Genomic DNA, 14,195 nt, shown 5'->3' on the forward strand with positions numbered 1-14,195 from the left:
ATATGTATATATTTAAGTTCATCAAGGGCACTTCTGATTCTATTTCTATTTCCAAAATTAGTTAGCAAGCCTGACCAATCAAATGTAATCTGCATATTTAAGTGAAGTTTGGTATCTGTATCTTGGGGTCTAACCTAAATCTTTGGAACCTGGAGCTTCTACTTAAATACAATTTCCTTCCTCTGCAGCTCTCGGTTTAGAGCTGCTTCTCTTTTAGAAGGGCCAAAGGATCCTGAAAAGAAAAGAAAAAATAACTACCTCTTCAGCCAGGCGGGACACCTACCGAGTGCCAAATAACAAGGATGATGATGACGAAGTTCAGAAGAAAGAATAAAGTAGGCAGTCGCGGGGTGAAGGGGAGAGAGGGAGGGGAGAGAGGGACTATGCATCTTTGGAACAGGATTGCAAAATACTGTTTTTTGGTTTTTTTAACGGGTAAAGTATGAACTGATTCTGTAATTCACTTGGAGTGATTAACTCAAAAAAGTCTGGGTCATCTTTAACTACTCTCTGCTTCAGGGAATGGTTTAATGAAAGAGAAACCTGTCTATTAAAACAACTCTCTTTACACAATGAATCAAAGACGATCACTGCAATTAATCATAGCAGTTGCCAGCAGGAAGTCAGGTCCATCAATCCCGTAAACTCTCTTTGCAAGCCTTAAACCTAGGTTTTTGTTGATTTATTTTAACGGTATTTGTTAAAATAGCAGACAACTTACCAAGTGCTAGAGTAGACGCAAGATAATCAGGTTGGGCACAGTCCATGTCTCAGGTGGGGCTCCCAGTCCTAATCTCCATTTTACAGATGAGGTAAGTGCGACGCAGAGAAATTACATGACTTGCCCGGGGTCATGCCATAGACAAGTGGTGGAGCTGGGATGAGAACCCAGGTCTATGCTCTTTCCACAAGGCCATGCTACCTCTGTTAATACCTACCTTCTCTCAGGTGTTTCCAAAAAGGCAGTGAAGAGTTTTCACTTTGAACACTGCTTGAACCTGCCTCTCTTCCAAGAACAACTGAATTTGTGTGCTAAATCAGCCATCTTGTATCAAAGCTGGGCAAATGCTACTGTATATCACAGTGCCTGGACATTCCAGGACTCCAGTCTGATCCTATGCCTGGAATTCTTTAAAGCCCTCCTCCCCCAGCCCCCTTGGAAAGCTCTCCTGTTCATATGGTTTCAATGGTTACCTATTCATGAATTCATGAATTCATTCAATCATATTTATTGAGTGCTTACTGTATGCAGAGCACTGTACTAAGCACTTGGAAAAGTACAGAACAACAGTAAACAGACACATTCCCTGCCCACAACAAGCTAACAATCTAGAGAGGGAGACCGACATTAATATATATAAATTACCTAGGCTGGATGACTCTCAAATCTGCATCTCCATCTACTCTGCAATTCCCTTACCTCTTGCTACTGTTAGGACATTTCCAATTGGATGTCCAGAAGTCATCTAAACCAGAGCTTAATTTATCTCTCCCCTAGCTCGCTGTCCCTTCCGTTATTCCCCATTACAGTCTAAATTCTCCAGATCTCTGTAATGCTGGAATCACCTTAGACTCCTCTTTCTCATTCTCCTCTGGGGGGCCAGTTATTCCTAGATTCACAAAGCTTTTTGGATCAGTCTCCAGTTACCTCTCGTAGAAACAATGCAATATGACTCTTTGCTAGGTCTTAGGACTCCAGCCCCACTTTCCTCCTCTCTGGGCTTCTCCCAACAGGGACAGTAATCTCCCTGAAGTACTACTTTGAGAACGTCCTTTGACTGTGAGCCCGTCATTGGGCAGGGATTGTCTCTATCTGTTGCTGAATTGTACGTTCCAAGCGCTTAGTACAGTGTTCTGCACATAGTAAGCACTCAATAAATACTATTGAATGAATGAATGAATGAAGAAATTTTAATTGTTCCCAGCTGCCTCCTGTAGTCTAAACTCTAATCACAAGCTTCAAGGTTCACCAAACAGAATTCAGGGAAAAGGAGTGACAAGGTTACAGAAGAAAGGTCAATGAATGGTCCCCAAATTTAGAATTGTGGGTTTCTTATGAGCTCCCACTATATTGTTTATTAGCTCTTCATACCCTATTTCTTTAGCATTAACTCATATATATATCCCCACTTCCTTCTCCTTATCTATAAATTATTTCAGTGTCTCTCTCCCCTTTAGATTGTCAACTCCTTGATGACAGGAATCTTGTTTAACTACTGTACTCTCCCAAGCACTTAAAAAGGTTCTCTGCCTGCAAGAAGTTCTCAATAAATGCTACTGATGATGATGACTGCTTCCAATCTCTCCATTTTCTATGTCGGTGAGCCTTTGAGGCAGTAGGCACTGTCTAAACTGATTCATTTGTATTTTACCTAGCACTCAGTACAGTGCTCGGGATACAGTTAAGTGCTTAATGAATACCTTCATGGGTCAATCAAACTCCCTTCCCAGGCTGCAGCTAGAAAAGACACTGTTTACTCATGAATGGGTCCCACTCTTTTTTCCTTTTACCTCTGATGATAAACCCCACTCTCTGGTCTTTATGTTGTGTATCTGAGGGGGTGCCAACTTTAGGTTGGACTCAACTGAGTAGCAGTGTGGCCCAGAGGAAAGAGCATGGTCCCGGGAGTCAGAGGACGTGGATTCTAATTCCACTCTTTGCCACTTGTCTGCTTGGGCAAGTAGCTCAGCCTTGAATCAGAACTGATTCATCCCATCAGTCAATAGAAACCTAGTTTCTACAGAGCCTGAAAAACATGACAATTGACAATAATACCCCTTGATCTGAGATGGATCGCACTGCACCTCGGAATATCAGTGGGCTTCAAGAACCATCTGGTGACACCATTATCACAATCACCTCGCATAAATCAAAATTCTCATTAATCTCATATTTTCCCCCTAACTTCCTAATAGTTTACAAAAAGTAACCTCTGATGGGAATGAGCAGACCCTTTCTCCACTGTGACAAATGACAAATGTAAAGAACGTACCCTTTACAGATCCCCCCCAAATGAGAGTGCCCCTCTTCCTTGCCCAGAGTGAAATGCTAGAGGATGGGATCTTCGTGCGAGCCAACTTTGAAGTACAGTTTGTTCTTGGGTGTTTCCATTAGGGTGATAAAGGAAACAGTAAGAGTGTTTCAAAGTGATTCACAGAGCTAACACTGATGACATGAAATGTGGGATTTCCTCGGAAGTACGTTTAGTGACCTTCACCCTGGGTGACTAAAGATGCTGGATCTGTCTACATTTATATTTTACAAGCATCTTACCCCAAGATTAAAATAGAGTTTAATGCATATTTCAATACATAAACATACTTCACTTGAATGTACCATGCAAGTTATCACATAAAATAATCCATCACCCTTACGACCAAAAAATACAGTGACATTCTTTTTCATCAATGGCTAATAGTGATGCTTAAATACCCCACTATCTGCATCGGCAATCTCCTTACTGTACAGGTTAAAATGCCATTAGTTATATTACAACACTGAATTTTGACTTGCTTCAATTCCTGGAAAATACCATCCTTAGGGATGGAGATTTCTCTGCCAACCTTTAAACTGAAGGTCATCATCCCATCATCATCATGCAAGATAGTGTTCAAAGCCACAGATTCTGCCTTCAGGTAGCTTGCCACCTAATGGGGAAGACATAAATGATACACTAATGGTCTTCCCTCACCCCCAGTGCAAATCCCTCTCCACCACAATCCGCCAACTATGCCCCCCCTATCTACAAAGTTCTTTTAAAATGTCACTTCCTTCTCGCTCCCCAAGACCACTTTCACATCATTCCACCTCCCCCATTCTTCTCTCTCCCTTTTTTTTAATGGCATTCATTAAGCACTTACTATGTGCCAGGTACAAGCTAATCAGGTTGGACACAGTCCGTGTCCCACACAGAGCTCACAGTCTTAGTCCCCATTTTAAAAATGAGGAAACTGAGGCCAACAGAGAAGTGAGTGCCTTGCCCAAAGCCACACGGCAGACAAGTGGTAGAGCCAGAATTAGAACCCAGGTCCTTCTGACTCCTAGGGCCATGCTCTATCGACCAGGCCTCGCTGATTCTCTGAAATCTGTATCAGCCCCTATCTCTGAAGCCCTTCCTTTGAAGCCCATATCATCCGCCTCTACCACCCACTCCAGATACTAGTCCTGATCATCTATCACCCCCCGAGGCCCCACCTCCAACTTTCTGAACCATTTTGATACCTCGCATCCTTTCTCTCTTTCTCCATTCCTACGTCGATCCAAGGGGACTTCAATATCCACATAGATGTTCCTGACAACCCTTCAGCCGCCTACTTTCTATCACTCCTCAACTCCACTGACTTTCTGCCCTATCCCAGCTTTCCCCTTCACCACTTGGACACACACTTGATCTCATCATCTCTAGTACAACCTCTACCCTCACCGACTCTGAAATCCCCCATCTGACGCTAACCTCCTTACTTACCTTCTCTCCCACATGCCTCCTCCTCACAGATCTGTCCTGTTCCCCAGACTGTCAGATCTTTCGACCCCATCCAATTTTCTCAACGCATCGTGCCCCATTTACTTTCCATACTCAAACTACCTACCCTTGATGACCAAATCGACGTTCTCAACATCACCCTCTTTATTGCACCCAACTCACTTGCTGCCCTATCCCTTCACTGACCTCCTACCACTAACCCGCAGTCGTGGATCACCTCCACAGTCTGCTTCCTTTGCAGAACCAAGCCTTTATTTCTTCTGTAAGTATTGCAAGTGCTTAGTTCAGTGCTGTGCACATACCAAGTGTCAAAAAATTGGTATTGATGGGATAATCTGTTTTATAGCCACTCAATTCTCCTGTAACATGAGTGTTATATTAATTTTATTTATTCTTGATTCTGTTTATTGCCATTGTTCTTGTCTGTCTTCCCCGATTAGACTGTAAGCCCGTCAAAGGGCAGGGACTGTCTCTATCTGTTACCGATTTGTACATTCCAAGCGCTTAGTACAGTGCTCTGCACATAGTAAGCGCTCAATAAATACTATTGAATTGAATGAAAGTGTTTCATTCTTGAAGAACCTTGAGTTAAAAAAAACCTTGCCTTCTTAATGTGCCTACCTTGACCAGGTCCTCTTGGGGTTGCACTTGGAGAATTTCCAGTACTCTACCATTCTCGACTACGGGAGGGAGAGTCAAGCAGAGGCATATCCATTCCATTCCTAGCTTGGGCAGTGGCTAGCGAGTGGAAGGCAATCTGCTACGAGTCAAAACTCACCTGTGCTGGACAGCAGTGGCATGGGAGAAAGTCGAGGGCATAGACTTAGGTTAACTGTGCGGAAGGAGGCAATGGTAAACCGCTTCTCTATTTTACCAAGAAAACTCTACGGATACTCTACCAGAACGATTGCAGGTGGAGGTGGGGCATTTTGGGAGCGATGTGTCCATGGCATCGCTATGGGCCGGACATGACTCAACAGCATAAGACAAGAGCAAACCTTGACCAGACCAGCACATATGGGCAAAACCATTTTTTGTCCTGACGCCACATGAAATTTTATCAGGAGAGAAGCCCATTATAGGAAAGACATTCCCCAATTTTCCCAAACCGCATTCCATCCAAATGTCCGTTAGAGAAGAACTGGGGGTGCGTGAAAAAAAACTTGAAAGACCTAGGGAGAGACCCTAGCAACACCGAACCTTGCCGTATCGAAATGACTGCTACCAAACACTGACAAAATGGAGGGTGACCTCTCATTCAGGGGCAATGCTTCCAAGTGGAATCAGGGCCAGAACCTATTAGACTGTAAGCCCGTCAGTGGGCTGGGATTGTCTCTATCTGTTGCAGAATTGTACATTCCAAGTGCTCAGTAGAGTGCTCTGCACATAGTAAGCGCTTAATAAATACTACTGAATGAATAAAAGAGAAGTCACTAAATTTAAGCTGCTTTTTAAACAATGTTTCAAACCCTCATTTCTCTTTCTACTATTTCTTTGAGAGAAGTAATAACTTTCGAGCCGTGATGGGCCGCTGAAGAGACCGTCATGATATTCTGGAAGCGTCTTTCTTTAAATAAGCCAGAGATACTAAGCATAAATAAAGTGCTTGCAGGCTTCAATGCTCAGAGGCCAGGACACGTGAAGAGAATCTCCTCACATTAATGTTAATTCACCTACATTTCATATCCACACATACCCACAAAACTAATTTTTCCTTCTCCCAATTTATCTGTAAATGATTTTAGCATCTGCCCTCCCGCCACTAGATTGCTAGATCCTTTGAGCCAGAGCTCTTGTCTCCTACCTCTCAGTCCCTCAAACACTGAGTTCACTGCTCACCAGCTAGTACCACGTTCATTAACTATGTGGATTTCCTGATGTATTGATGCAAGTTGTAAACATTCTGAACAACCACCCAAAAGACCACCCAGCACAGGAGCAAAGTGAATATTAGCATGGGGCTTAGAGCTCTAAATGAGTTGGCTTTGATACAGCTATGAGATACACCACCAAATTTATTTTCTGTTTATTTCCTTCTCTCTTGAACCAACTGGGTTTCCATAGAGTCTCTAGGCAGTAATGAAGAGGGTTATTTTTTTCTTCTCAAGTTTCCTGGCAGTCCCAATTTGCCAGCATGAAAAACAAATCCAGCTGGACCTACATTTATGAAGGTCAACTGATAGAGGGAAGAAAACAGCCAGCAGGTGTTTTCACAGGTAGCTGAAGCTTATCGGCCAAGGGTTCAGCTGTTTGCTTTCTCTAGGCTCCAAAACATAGTGTCAGGAGAGATAAGGAGGCAGCAGAGCCGAGGTACAGGGCATGTGGTGGGGAGTCAGGAGAACTGGGTTCTAATCCCAGCTCGGTCATTCACCTGCTGGGTACCCTTGGGCAAGTCCCTGAACCTCTCCGTGCCTTGGTTTCATCATCTGTAAAATGGGGATTAAATTCCTGTCCTCCCTTCCTCAGGGCTCTGAACTTCATATGGGATATTCTACCCCAGAGTTTGGTTTGTAGGAAACCCTAAATAAATATTCTAATTATTGCTTTATGTTTCAGAAGAGACTTACTTTTGCTTCATCAACTCAACTGGCTCAGGCAAGCTCCTCCCACCCTCTCCTTTCAAATTTATGGGAGCTGCCACAGTCTAGAAGACATAGCCATCAACCCCAAGACAGACCAAAGCAGACACAAGGTAAAAACGAGCAGGTTATCGAAAATCGAAAGAGGAGAGAACATATTTCATTGTGCCAACTCTTTCTTTACCAAAGGGACATTCATTCTAAAATGCAAGGTGTGCTGAGGAAAGGGAATTATTATTATTATTTACTAATATTTATAAAGCACTTGCTCTGGGATAAGCACTGGGGTAGATAAAGACCAGACCTACTCCCTGACCCAAGTGGGATTTCTAATCTAAGAGGTAGGAAGAAAGGATTCCCAATAGACAGATAAGGAAACCAAAGTACAGAATGGTTCAATGAGTAGGCCAAGGTCAGGAGGCCAGTGGCCAGGCTGGGATCGGGCCCTCCAGTCTTTTGACTCCCAGGCCCATACTCTTTCCACTAAGCCACGCTGCCTCCCTAGAATAAGGGTGAAGGAGAAAATTTTTAACGGCACCATTTACAATGAACGCTCAAGTCAGAACCTCTTCCTTCTTCTCTGTCCTCCTTCTTCTTGACTTTGACAAGATGTCAGAATGAATGGATGCATTTTCCAAATGAGACTCCACTTTAAAATATATGTATATATATATATATATATGACAACCTGATCATCTTGTATCTACCCCAGCGCTTAGAAGAGTGCTTTGCACATAGTAAGTGCTTAACAAATGCCATCATTATTATATACATACACCCATACATATACAAGTACATATATATATATATGCAAATACATACAAGTCCAACTGGGTGTATATAAATACTCAGCTGGATTTGTTTTTCATGTATAATGTATATATCCATTTTATATATGCACATCATAAAAGTAGAAGTAATGATACAGCATTATATAACTGCAACCAAAGGACAGTAATCCTTTAACTTGCCCTAGGTGTGTTAGGCCAGCTTTTGATTTGTTTAGAGTCAGCCTCTAGAAACTTTATCCATTTGGCTCAAGAGCCAGCCTGGGGGGAGCCTTATTGTAAACACCTCCCCCCCCCCCGCCAAACTCTTAAACTAAAACTGACTTAAGGCTGGACATATCTATTTTCAAAGGCTCCATCTTCATCTCCCATCACAGGGGTCTCTATGGTGCTGGGAGTACGCTGCACCAAGTGGAGAACTGGGGAAGCAGTGGAGCTTGGGCCCCAAAGGGGGAAACAAAAAAGCAAGAAAAAAAGAAAGACTAATGGTTGAGTCCTGGACGTATCACACATAACCCGTAGCCTCTGATCTGTAGCAGCTGTATAAGGTCATGCAAATCGATTAGGAGACCACGTGCATTCCTATAAATATCAGGAGCGATTCAGGATGCTCACATACATCTGTAAGGTGGTTCCGAAAAGATGCTGCTTAGAATCCTCTTTTATTCTCCGCCATCTTTTTCTGACTATCATTTGTCTGTCAGCCCTGGACAAGTGAAACACGTTCACAAATCTGCCCACCTTCTTCTCCTTCCCTGTGTCTCCGCATCTCTCCCTTCCTCGATACAACCGGATGCATCTGATTTCACAGTAGACTGCTCTCCTTTCCCACTTCCATCTCCCTTCTCCTCCTGGCACCTAGGATTCCTCATCTAAACTCATCTTGAGTTTAGCCCTGTCCCTCCAGTAGCTGGGGGAAGAAGGATCCTGCAGGAGTTGAAAGGGGAGAAGGGGAACAAAATCCAGATGTCCACCCATCTATTCATCCAACCATCCCATCCATCCACCCACAGAGATGTGTAAACATTGCTTTCTGGCCCTTTATTTCATCAGTCTGTCTTTCATTCACTTTGTTGGGCAACCAAATACAGACATTCAAATCTACTGCGCAGGTCAGAGGAACAGGAAGTAAAGACTGACCGGTGCTTAGGAGTTTAAAGGGATCTTTCATGGGATTTAAAAATAAACAACCAAACCATACAGTTAAAAAAATGCAGCACTGACTCAGTGCTTCTGGCTGCACTCCTTTTTCTAGGTTCTGTGAGCATCTTCAAAGATTGAAAAATGTGTGAGGGGAAGAGAAGGGAGGTAGGAAGGAGAGGGCAAAGAAGAAATATAATCTATCCCTTCGGCCCTGGTTGTGTTAGGGGTGACAGGAGAGAGTGTAAAGCTATGCCTCTCGGGTGGTCCTTGGGGGAAAGAGGATAAATGGCTGTCTCCGAGCTCCGGGGATGGGAGGGGAAAGAAGGAGAATGAGGGATAGCTGTGCAGAGATGGAAGACAACACATTTCCAGTGCAATTTTGCAGCCTGAAAGGGCAGTGCTATTTTGGGCTGTGAGTGAAGAAGTATCACATCATAGAAACCAAGTGGCATTTTCCTTCTTTGTTCTTCCTCGGATAAGGTTGCCGCTGATTCTGAGATACTGGAGTTCAGTTTGGGGTGCCTCAGGATTAGGGAGGTGCTGACAAATTGGACTGGCTCCAGAAGAAGGGAAACCACAATGATTAAATGGAGAAAAGAGACAATCTTGGATCAAAGGAGCCAAAACAGCCTTTGCCAACACAGGCAGATGTGGAGCTGGAAACACATTTCAGGTATTTCAAGTCTAAAACCCCCCAGCAGAAATGCAATGAGGGTAGGGGAGAGCCTCCAAGGGAAGGGAAGCCAACTAGGAGCTACAAGGTGAGATTGAAAAATGAGGTATCAACAAGTTCGGGTACCCGGTGCAGGGCTCCTTCTTCCTCTCCTTCATCCCATATCTCTCCCCTCCTTCAAAAAAACAAAACAAAACAAAAACCCATCAGTTCAAAATCCCTCTTCACTGAAAGATTCTTCCCCAAATTTACCCATCTCTCATCTGCCCCTGCTCTAACCCTGAGTGACTTCGGCAGTCCCTCTTAGCACTTGGGTTACCCTGGAGTGATGTAAAGACCTTTGGGCCATTTTTCCGGAGTCCGCCCGCCTCCCTCCTCAAGGGCGAAAACCATGTCCTCCACTTCCTTGAAATGTGGATATCCTCAAGTATTAGGGAAAGCACATGAGTGTGTACTTTAGGGTACAGCTGTTGAACAGTAAGGTAGAGTCAACCCAGAAATCCAATACCAGCTTTCCGTATTCCATCGGTCAATCGGATTTATTGACCACTCGCTGTGTTCAGAGCACTGAACTGAGTGCGTGAGAGAGTACAATATAACAGAGTCGGTAGGCACGTTGCCTGCCCACAACGAGCTTCCAGTCTAGAGGGAGAATGCTGATGAGACAGTTTTTCCACCCCCAACCAAATTTTGAGGGCAGAGAGGAGAAAGGGGGAAGGAAAGTAACTGTACGAGCATGTGGGGTTGGGCTTGGGAATAGCTGTGTATCCTCTCAACTGGGGTGAGGAAATAGATAGGGCCATTACTATTAGCAGCTGAGGGTTGGTGCATGGGTTCTGGAAAGTGGAGAAGTAAACCAGCGACTACAGTGGGTTCTTTTGTGTCCAGTCCCCTCGCTTTCCCCACAGCTGCCACGTGACTACACTGCCTCAGCACCACCGCTGACCAGTGATGCTATGAATGGCTTTGAAATGGCATCAGATTTGAGAGCACGCTAAAGTTTCTATAGCCACGAGGGTTCTACTTCCACATCTGCTACTGGCCTGCCGGGTGACCTCGAGCAAGTCATTTCACTCCTCTGTGCCTCCCTTTCCTCAGCTGCAACACGGAGACGATATTACTATGTGCTTCTCCCTACCTCACGGGGATGCGGTCTAACTGAAATGGTGGGGAATGGCTTTAGAAGAAAGCAAGTGCTATAAAAACCCAGGACAGTTCTTATCGCAGAGAGCTTTGTCCAGCTGAAGATGTGGACGCATCCAGCTTCTTGACCAATTTCACTGACGTTATCACCCTTTACTCAACACCCAAGAGCAGTGTGAAGTCTTGTGAAGCCTCATCCACCGGCATCACCGGCTGTGCTAGCTGTTGTCTGGGCGGAAACGCAGGACGGGTCACGGCAGAATGCCCTAAAAACCTCCGGTAGGGCCAGTTGCGGGGGGAGGTGGTGATGGATGGAGAGAAGGAAAGCTACTGAAACACTCACTGAAGAACTTTCAGAAATGTTGGCCTCGGTTTTTGCCTGCTGGGAAGCAGATCTAGCTGGCATGTGGCACTTGGAGATGAGGAGACCGGTTCACTTGGAGCCAAGACGTAGCGCAGCTGGGAGGCAAAGAGCCAGAGGCAGGCGGCAGTGACAGGCTATATAAGGAACGGCTAGCCCGGGGACAGATCACACAGTTGTCCAATGCAAAGACTGCACCCGGTAAGCGTTCAATAAATGTGACTGACCGACTGATTGATTGAAAGAGGGTTTGGGGGGTCAGCATCAGCCTTTGTCCTCACACTTTACGACAGGGGCTGTAAATCCACCAACAGCTTCATCTTTGAATGTAAAGGAAACGACAGACCACCTTCCCGGTTGAAACTTAGGACCAGAACAGATGGAAAATAGGCTTCTCCTCCCCGTCTCTCCCGCCCAGGCCCCGGGCTGTACGACAGAGGCAGTCTCCGGGAGCGGAGATCGAAGAAGCAACTATTATAAATCAGTGGGGTATGAGCAACCCTTACCAGTTCTTGTGTTTGCCTCTGTCTAGGCCGAATACATCCTGCCACCTCCCAGTTTTCATTTAGAGGGGGCTGGGAAGGGAACGAATGTTTGAGATGCAGGTAGAGGTGGTGAGGACCAGGAAGACAAAGCCATTTAGTACACGGTCTATCGTCCGTCTCGACCAACTGTGCTCGCGGAGCACACGCGGCGTATCACCCCAACGCTGAGCGCCGTGGGAGGCCACGGAGGAAGCAGAAAACCCCATTCCAGCCCTTCTGGGGCTTTCAGGTTCTCACTCCCAGAGGCTGTGCCAGCGTGAGAATGGGTTCACCTTTCTTCCCTTTAAGCTACCTCATGGGCAGTAGTTGACGTTGCTTTTAGCAATTCTTAAAAATCCCTTCTATCCTTACCCGTTCCCCTCTCACCCCCAAGCACATTCACGAAACAAGTGCAGATGCAAACCCAAAAACTAACACACACACACACACACACAAACACACACACACGAGCTCCGTCAACATCTAATTGCTGGCTCTTATTAATTCTGGCCTTGAAACCGTCTACAAAAAAACACTGGCTTTATTTTCAATCCTTCTTAGCAAATGAGATTAGCACTAGGGAAAAGCAGACTACGACCGGGTTTAGAATGAAACCGCCACAGAAGCGAGCCGATTCTAAGAAGGCTAATTGAAGCTTTGTTATCCCAGTGCCTTCTCTGGATTTCCAAGTTTCATCCCTTTTACCTGGCACTTAGCCCCTGACATTTCCTCCCCCTCCCCTCTCCCTCCAACGGTGCCGTCAGCTGGAGAGTCTGACAGTTCTCTCGGAGGAACTGAAGATTTCATTTGAAGAATGGTGAGTGGAGGGTGGGAGGGGACCTTCTGGGGTAGGGGGAGCTGAGGATGCGGTTGTTTGAGGTGCTGAGATACTTTGGGTTGGTAGTGGGAGGAGATGAGTGGGATGGAGGATTCGTTCACTCCTCTAGATGTTACGTAAAATTCACGCACATCCTCTTGCCTTTCTTCATCACCTATAACCCTCTCGACGAACATGCACACACACATTTTACGCAGATCAAATCTTGGGGAGTTGGGTATCGCCCGATTCTCACAGACAAGGGCTGCTCTCGATGAGTGGGAGCGTGTGAAGAGGGCAGAGTTTTAGGTTGCAGCCTTCAACAGTCTGAAGGTCAAGGAGTTGGGGAGAGTCAGTAAAAGGGTGCCTGACTTGGGGGGGCGGGGGCGGTGTCTCAGCCCAAGAGTTGTTATATTTGAAGGGAGTGAGGGCAGGGGAGATTTGGGGGCAGGAGGAGGGCTGCCTGCTGGGGTGGGGGCGGGGAGTCCTCACCCCAGAAGTTATACTTGAAGTGGGGAAGGGGAGAGGGATTTGGGGGGCAGGAGGAGGGCTGCCTGCTGGGGAAGTGAAGTGTTGGCAGGAGGAGGGCGGGTCCTCACCTCAGGAGTTATCCTTGAAGGCTGTGAGGGCGGGAGGGGGGACTGGGGGGCAGAAGGGGGCCCGTCCGTTGGGGCAGGGGTGGAGGGGCTCGCCCAGGAGTTATCACTGAAGGGTGAGAGGGCAGGGCAGGGTGGGACAATTGGGGGGCAGAAGGAGGGCCGCCTGCTGGGAGGTGGGGGTGGAGAGATGGAGGGGCTGACCCGGGAGTTATATCTGAAGGGTGCGAGGGCGGGGGGGGGGGGGGGCGTTGGGGGCAGAAAAAGGGCTGCCCGCTGGGAATGGGGGTGGAGGGTCTGAACCAGGAGTTATATTTGAAAGGTACGAGGGCAGGGTGGAGGGATTGGGGGGCAGAAGGAGGGCGCCCGCTGCGAAGCGGGGTGGAGGGTCTGACCCGGGAGTTATATTTGAAAGGTACGAGGGCAGGGTGGGGGGAATGGGGGAGCGGAAGGAGGCCCGCCTGTTGGGCCGGGGGGGATGGAGGGTCTGACCCGGGAGTTACATTTGAAGGGTGCGAGGGCAGGATGGGGGCGTTGGGGGGAAGGAGAAAGAAGAGGAGGAGGAGGAGGAGGAGCAGGAGGAGGAGGAGGACGAGGAGGAGGAGGACGAGGACGAGGAGGAGCAGGACGAGGAGGAGGAGGAGGAAGAGGAGGGCCGGCTGCCGGGGCGGGGGTGTCGGGGTCCTCGGCAGGTGTGATGGGAGCCGGGTTCGGGCGGGCGGTGCCGGGGGGGAAAGGACAGGAGAGGCGAGGAGAGGCGAGGCCAGGAGAGGAGAGGAGAAGAGAGGAGAGGAGAGGAGAGGAGAGGAGAGGAGAGGAGAGGAGAGGAGAGGAGAGGAGCGGGCAGTGGGGGCGGCTGGCGGGGGCAGGGGCGGTGGGGAGGACGAGTCTGATCGCCGGGGGCGGCGGGGGTTGGGTTGCGGGGGCTGCGCCCTCCGCCCGCCCGCCGTGTGTGTGTGTGTGTGTGTGTGTGGGTGGGTGGGTGGTGTGTGTGCGCGCGCCCCGGCCCGGACTCACCGAAGCTGCCGGGTCTGGCGGCGATGGCGGCGGCGGCGGCGGGCGGGGGCAGCGGCAGCGGGGCCGGGAG

General features: G+C 47.4%; 1 protein-coding gene and 1 non-coding gene across 2 annotated transcripts in view; one reads left to right on the forward strand and one right to left on the reverse strand.

Annotated features, from left to right (window-relative positions):
* The window catches only part of PTPRN2 (protein tyrosine phosphatase receptor type N2), an 815,057-nt gene extending 800,862 nt beyond the window's left edge, over positions 1 to 14,195 (reverse strand). Inside the window, exon 1 of the mRNA XM_029077350.2 lies at positions 14,126 to 14,195. The gene's annotated coding sequence lies outside the window, so the exon portion shown is untranslated. The remainder of the gene's footprint in view (positions 1 to 14,125) is intronic.
* On the forward strand, positions 5,115 to 5,252 carry LOC114816318. Its single transcript, XR_003764081.1, has one exon. It is a non-coding gene; the product is annotated as a small nucleolar RNA SNORA7 (small nucleolar RNA).

This window comes from Ornithorhynchus anatinus, chromosome 13 (genome assembly GCF_004115215.2).
Source record: "Ornithorhynchus anatinus isolate Pmale09 chromosome 13, mOrnAna1.pri.v4, whole genome shotgun sequence".
Taxonomy (NCBI): domain Eukaryota; kingdom Metazoa; phylum Chordata; class Mammalia; order Monotremata; family Ornithorhynchidae; genus Ornithorhynchus; species Ornithorhynchus anatinus.